Source organism: Lepidochelys olivacea, assembly GCF_965140295.1.
Source record: "Lepidochelys olivacea isolate rLepOli2 genome assembly, chromosome: 2".
In the NCBI taxonomy this organism is placed as follows: Eukaryota; Metazoa; Chordata; order Testudines; family Cheloniidae; genus Lepidochelys; species Lepidochelys olivacea.
This window is the reverse complement of record NC_140412.1, coordinates 885,846-893,426: the sequence shown is the minus strand read 5'-3', so window position 1 is coordinate 893,426 and position 7,581 is coordinate 885,846. Positions and strand designations below refer to the sequence as shown.

General features: G+C 44.9%; 1 long non-coding RNA gene across 1 annotated transcript; it reads left to right on the top strand.

The window, feature by feature from the left end:
- The first annotated feature begins 982 nt into the window (after nucleotides 1–982).
- On the top strand, nucleotides 983–6,758 carry LOC311516612. Its single transcript, XR_014710462.1, has 2 exons — nucleotides 983–1,688; nucleotides 3,930–6,758. It is a non-coding gene; the product is annotated as an uncharacterized lncRNA (long non-coding RNA).
- The last annotated feature ends 823 nt before the right edge of the window (nucleotides 6,759–7,581 follow it).

Sequence of the window (7,581 nt, the reverse complement as noted above, 5' to 3'; positions counted from 1 at the left end):
TGCTGGCAGGTGGAGAAGAATTACTAAACAGAGAGTCACTAGTCACTAAGGCCGTGTCTACTCTGGCAATTGAACGACAAAACTCCTGTCCCTCAGAGGTGTTAAAAAAAAACCACCCTGAAATACAAAAGCCCTGCCACGACAAGTGCCAGTGTGAACAGCGCATCGCTCATTGTGGGTGGACGTTTTTTGTCGGCAGGAGAGCCGACAAACAGCAGCTACGCTGCGTGACCTTTACTGGCATGGTAGTGGCGAGACAGCCATGTTGCTAAAAGCTGTGCAGTGCAGACCTAGCCCAAAACGACCCTGTGCCCCTCTGGATCAGTAAATGACCAGATGGATCCATGGTGTCTCCTATTACTCAAATCTGGAGAGTCTATAGTCAGGGGTATGGGGTGGAGAGGAATGTAGATTGAAGCCAGCCTTCAGTCAGATTGGCATCTCAAAGTGGCTGTGCACTTCTGCCTCAGGAACTTCAAAACAGAGTTTGTGTCAAGCAGGTGCTTTGCCTAGGGACATGAGAAACTGAATACTGAATATGTAAGACCAATTCCAATAGAAAAGTCTTCAGCTGGTTCTCATCCTTTCCTTGATTTGCACATAAGTGCGTCCAAATAGAGCAGGCCCAGGGAGGGGAGGGAAGGTCCCTCTCAAAGGCACTTGAGCAAGGTGTACAGAGACAAGCAGCCTTCCAAGAGGCATTGGAGGAATCCAGGTGCTTCAGTGCCACCAGGGCCCAGCCGCTGAAGGGTGTGGGATGAACCAGGACGGCAGGCACTGCTCAGGACGAGGTGTACCACAGGAGTTGTCTTTTAACTGTTAACACCACGAAACAAAACAGGCAAAAAGCTCCTCAAGGTAAATACAGACGACCCAACCTTTGAAGTTCTTTATCACAGTAGATTAACAAAAACTGGGAGGGGTCAAGGCCACAGTGCATATATCCTCAAGTCTGAATGTTCAGATCCACTAGCTAGTGTTAAGGAAAAGTTAGCACATGTGACTCCATTTTGGTTTGGGGCCCACCATTGTCTAAAAGCAAGCACATCATGCACCAGGAGGAGTGTTCCTTAGATACTGCATTCCTGTGAAAATCCTCCTCCTTGTCTCCAGCCTGCCTTGACTCCCGGTATCTGTTCTTTGTCTGTCTCTAACTCCCTATCTCCTGGCCTTTGATGTGAGGCCTCCCATCCTGATAATAAAAGTTACTGATGCATGGCTTTAGGACCATGCTGTGTCATTAACATACTACTTTAGCACGAGGAATGCACCAAGCAGGGATAGGTGGTAGATAAGAAAAGGGTTTGTTTATTGGCTAAGGTTTCCGATGCATGAGGGCAACATGCTTTGCTAAGAGGTATATAACCTTTGTATAATCTGTGTTCGGGGTCCCCTCCTGGCTAGCAGGGGGGCACCACACTCGAGCATAATAAACTTGGTGTTTTTTGGGAACTCTGCAGTTGTGGACTTTGTTTATGTGCCTCAGCCTAGATTCGAACTGTGTGTGACCTATCAGGTGTAATTCGCAGCATTTGTGTGCGTGTCCTACCAGGTGTAATTCGCAGCAGTTGTGTGCGTGTCCTCTCAGGTGTAATTCGTAACAGTTTTGGCGACCACGAAGGGACTCTAGGCTCGCCCCAACAAGCGAGACTACACTCCTCCTCTCGGACAGCTCCAGCCGGCACAGGGTGAGTTCACCTTTGAGAACTCCGAGGAGGGGGGGTGTGAACCGTCGCTTAGGCGATAAGGTGGCACATTTGGTGTCCTTTTGGTAGCCCATTATGGGTCTGGGCAGCGTGTAAGTAAGGAGACCCCTTTGGCTGAAATTCTCGAGAACTGAGGGAATCTTTCTGGTACCTATGGGTTAGGTTAAAAAAAAAAAAAAGCTGTAATCTTGTTCAAGGTTGAGTGGCCAGCATTAACAACTCAAACACCTTTCGAATGGCCACTGGATGGTTCCTTTGCTGGGGAAAAATTAACAGCGCTTAGAAAAAGTCTGGAGAACAAAGCACCAGCCCAGATGGATTATTGGTATGTATGGGACAACTGGGCTTATGCGCATGCGAAAGGACGTCCTCTTTCCTCCTCCTTTTCTTATTCATCTCAGGGGTCTCCAGCCCCGCTCTGTGCTATGCCTGCTTCTGCCCCTCCTCCGGCTTACCCTCGGCTTTCTGACTTATGCCTGTCACCTCCTTGCTTGCCAATTGGCCGTGCGTTCTGTCCAGGTGACAAGCCTCACGGGGGAGGACTCGGGTAGCCTTTGTGAGTGAGAATATTTAAGAGAAGAGACCAGGAGGGCTGGGGGGCTAGTTAAGAAGCCCACCCTCCTTGTTAGATTGGTAGTGAAACAAAGCTGGTGCTCATGGAAGGGACAGTTCAGAGAAAAAAAACAGGATCGGGCCCAAGCGGGCAGGCAACAGATAGAGAGATTGGAAAACAGGTTGAAAACTTGGAGGTCATAGTGAAAAAAGAGGAGTAAATAATTACCGGAATGGGAAACGTAAATCCCGGAATAATACTTGGAATAGTAAAATCTAAGTTAATTGGGTGTCGTTTTGGGAGATAAGCAAGTGATTTAAGAAAGAAAAGTGAGAAGTTAACTCTGTAGTTGCTGGAAAGAATTAAGCAGTTGAACTTTGTAAAATACTGGGAAAAAAAAAGAATTCTTGGTTTCTTTGCAGCCATTTTGAGGAAAATGGGCCCTTTTCCAAAGGAATGCAATTATACAGTGCTACTTAATTAATATCTTATTAGGCTCCAAGGGGCTAAAATAGGTGGTATCTTCCTTTTCAGGTTGCTGTGTGTTTGACAGCAGGAGTTAAAAGTAAAAGGCAATCAAAAGTCTTGTAAAGTTTATTGTGCCCTTTTTAAAGTAAGAATTTTTAAGCTGTGGATCCAAAAGCAAGCTGGAAAGCATTTGTTTTAATGTAAATTACCTAACTAATAAGGTAGAAGCCACTAAAACGTGGGCTGCCTATGAAACAAATACAAGAAAATATGTTTCAGAGTAACAGCCGTGTTAGTCTGTATTCGCAAAAAGAAAAGGAGTACTTGTGGCACCTTAGAGACTAACCAATTTATTTGAGGATAAGCTTTCGTGTAGCTCACGAAAGCTTATGCTCAAATAAATAAGAAAATACGTGTAATTCCTCTGTTTTGCCTGCAATTAACAAGTGTATTTGTATAAAAAGAAAATATTTTAAGCAATGACTGACTGCCCAGAAGGGGTAGATCCATGTTCTTTTTGTCTTTCAGAAAATCAGAGAAAACTGATACCAGCTAAAAAGCAATTCAACATCTCATGAATTTACTTGCACAATAGGAATTCTGTTCTGTGTTCTATGTGTCCTGTCTTGTGGTGTTTGTCTTGTGGCCAGAATTGCTGTGTTTAATTTTTCATAGGACAGTTTAGTTTAAAACTAAATAGAAGGGTTAAATCAAAATGCAGATACTTGTTTTATTCAACTTGGAATACAAAGTGTTTGGATAATATCAGAAAAATGTGATATACTAAAGTTTAATACATTTGCTTAAGTAAAAAAAAAAAATTTCATTGGCCAGATCTTTTAATTGAAAAAAATTGTTGTTAAAATTTGCACACCAACAGTCTTTGGAAGCAATGACATGAAAGGTTAACCCACTCCCCATATTATACAAGAGATCCTTCTGGCTACCTCACATTTCTAGCCAGAGGGCTGGGGAGGGAGGAAAGCTATTGGACACCAGAGGTTGTACCAAGTGGACTCCTCAAAAGTGGGTGTGCTTGTCCTGGCTTGTTGCTCCAAAGCTCTGTAATAAAGTCATTTTCCTAGAAGGGTGTGTGTGGCATACATTGAACAATAAGATTAAAGTGCTGTATAATGGGCAATGTACATGTGTTCATTTTTGAACAAAGGTGTGTGAGTGGAAAGTGAAAGTGTCCTTTGCAGGTTAATAAAAGCCAAGAAGGGGAACAGAAATAAAACGGAGGACGGCCTGGCAGGCTCGGTCCAAAGATAAGACGCTGGCCTGCCCAAGGACATTACTCACAGTTAGGATTTGGCTGACAGCCAAGAAAGAGGGGGGCTTGAATGTGCCCAAGCAGCTGTGAGATCTGCAACACGCTGCCAGACATTAATGAAATGTGTTAGATCTCTGTATTTACAGATGAAAGGAGTCTTGCTTCAAGAATCCTGAGCAAACCTGCCATTTGTTAAAACCAAGTAACTGGGTCTACATAAAGGTCCATCAACAAAAGACTACTCTGGCCCCATGCTGGAAAGGCCCTTATTAAGTCCTGCTAACTACCAACACCGCTGTGAAGTGCCAAGAACTGACTGCCTGAACCCATGCTTCTTACTGCAAAAAGACCCCTCCACCTCGAGATGACTTCACTTCGACTACTAATCAGCCTGTCCCTCCTTCTGGGTTTTTTTTTTTTAATTTCCTCCTTTTAAACAGCAAAAAAAAAAAAAACACGGTGAAGTGCTAGTAACCTCTCCCTTGTCCGCTGACAAAGCTAACCTGCATTCAGTATTTGCTAAAGAAACCAAAGAACTACAGGGTGACATGCTAGTAACCTCTCCCCTGTATAATGCAAAACCATGACTGTTCCAAGAGAGAAGAAGAAACGCCTGCTCTGCTGAAACCACCAAGATCCAAGGATTCCTGACTGCAAAAGACACTGAGAATTGGCCTTGGTGGCAAAGACGGAGCATTGTACATTGGCAGGGAGGCAGTTGCGGGATATATTCTTGGGAATGTGCAGTGAAGTGGTGGGGTGGGTTTATTCCAGGGGCTGGAATCTGTGCTTGTGGGCAAGTATGAATACCAAAAACGCCTTACAGCCACGAACATTACTCCCACCATCTGCCACCACTCCTTTGCAGGTAAAGGTTCCTGGATCCATCATAGCTACGTTAAGTTGGCGCTGGGACCCCCACCTGACCCTGACAAGCCATTGGACGAGCCACTTCACGAATGAACACCACGACCAACCCATGGACTAAGCTTTCCAGCTACTGGGACCTTCACAGCCCACCAGGACTTCTTGTGTTCCTGTTTATCGGACTTACATTGGGGGTAGTGTTTTTTGTATGGTATAGAGGAGGATGCCGACATTGGTATGGTTTGCCTGGGGGGTTCTTCTCCCTATTCCCAAGTCCGGTACAAGGATGGGAGGGCAATAGCTTCTTGAATTTAACCCGCACTATCAAACAGGGTGTAAATCAAACGCAGTGTTGGATTTGTATTCATACCTCCACATATTTGGGTCAGAGGGTCCCGTTGGTAGGGGTACCTATCCCCCTTAATCGAACACTCCAAGCTAAGCTATGGGCAAACACTACATTTAACTGGAATGTTACAATCCAAATATGGTCTATTGATATGGTGGCCCAGAGTAATTATGCTTTATGTGTGTCATGACATAAGGGCATAGAAAATACAGTCTTTGTAGGGAATTTTGTAGGGTGCAAGGACACCACCCAAATCAGCTCTGGTGCGGGAGGCCCCTCTACCTACTCCAGAACCCCGTGGCCAGTCCCCGAGGGGTCTGGCTGGTATTGGTTATGCAATCACACAGCCTATACGGTTCTCCCAGCAGGCTGGTGTGGTCCATGTACCTTAGGGGCTATAATACCCGCCGTGACAGTTCACCAGACCCTGACCCGGGGAGAGATCCGCAATCTAGTATGGAGGGACCAACGAAGTATTCCTTTAAACCCCCTTTCTCAACGGCCCAAAGGCTTTCACTCATTTGTGCTTTGGTTTCTGCCATGGTTGGAAGTAAGCAAGCTAGAAAAAGCTATAGTTAACATTTCAGCTGCTTTGAAATGAATGGCAAATGCAACTGCAGATGCCTTATCTGCCCTTCAAATTGAAGTAACTCAGCCTTCCCAAACTACATTGCAAAACCGCCTAGCCCTGGATTATCTCCTTGCAAACCAGGGCGGGGTTTGTGCTCTGGTTAACTCAAGCTGTTGTGTATTTGTAAATCAGTAGCACAGGGTAAAAACTGATATCCACATCCTCATGCAGCAGGCAGCCCTATTCCAGCACGCCAGCCTCAACAATACCAGCACTGGGTTCCAGGAGGTCTGGAACTGGCTCACCTCATGGCTACCGGATGTGGGGGCTTGGGGACGGAGTATTTTGTATTTCATCCTTTTGGCTGTTATTGCTTTTGTGTTATTTTTTGTATGCTTACAATGTTGTGGTATGTGCTATCTGCAACTGCTAACCCTGCATCGCGGTTACTCAGCCCCGATATAGCTTACTGATGTACAAAAAAAAAAGGGAGGACTGTTAAGGAAAAGTTAGCACATGTGACTCCATTTTGGTTTGGGGCCCACCATTGTCCAAAAGCAAGCACATCATGCACCAGGAGGAGTGTTCCTTAGATACTGCATTCCTGTGAAAATCCTCCTCCTTGTCTCCAGCCTGCCTTGACTCCCGGTATCTGTTCTTTGTCTGTCTCTAACTCCCTATCTCCTGGCCTTTGATGTGAGGCCTCCCATCCTGATAATAAAAGTTACTGATGCATGGCTTTAGGACCATGCTGTGTCATTAACATACTACTTTAGCACGAGGAATGCACCAAGCAGGGATAGGTGGTAGATAAGAAAAGGGTTTGTTTATTGGCTAAGGTTTCCGATGCATGAGGGCAACATGCTTTGCTAAGAGGTCTATAACCTTTGTATAATCTGTATTTGGGGTCCCCTCCTGGCTAGCAGGGGGGCACCACGCTCGAGCGTAATAAACTTGGTGTTTTTTGGGAACTCTGCAGTTGTGGACTTTGTTTATGTGCCTCAGCCTAGATTCGAACTGTGCGTGTCCTACCAGGTATAATTCATAGCATTTGTGTGCGTGTCCTACCAGGTATAATTCGTAACACTAGCATGCATGTGGTCCCAACAGAGATGGCTTTTAGAGAGAGTTTCTGCTTTCTGTACAGCGCACACCTACATGCCACGTGTGCGGATCTATATGCACAATCCTTTAAAGAGAAACAAAAAGTTGATTTCAGGCCAAAAATAAATGTTGTACTTTGAAAATCAACCTGCTCGATTACACACTCAGAACAAAAAGAATAGGAGGACTTGTGGCACCTTAGAGACTAACCAATTTATTTGAGCATGAGCTTTCGTGAGCTACAGCTCACTTCATCGAATGCAGAACTCAGAACAGGCTGTCACTTAATGTAGCATAACATGAAGTGATTACGTTGGCAACGACAGACTGATGAGAGAAAACAGCGATATCTTTCAAGAGCAGCAGAATTCCAAAAGCAACTTGATAATTTCCATCACGGCTGGAGTCCAACGGAAGGGACAGGACCTTCTACCCATTGCCATGCAGCGAGGTTTAGTGCATGTGGAAGTACCAGCTTAAAACACATTATAAAACTACATAAACCGGGAGCTAAAATACAGTTTGAAAAATCTACTTCCACAGCTTCTCTGTCACCCTCTTTTCTTCATGCTACATGCTAGTCACTCCTATATCCATACATTCCTGAGCCTGCTTTTATTTACATATTATAAACTATATACTTTGTTTTAGCAGGGCCAATGCAAGTTTGAGCAAAGAAGAGTTTGATTC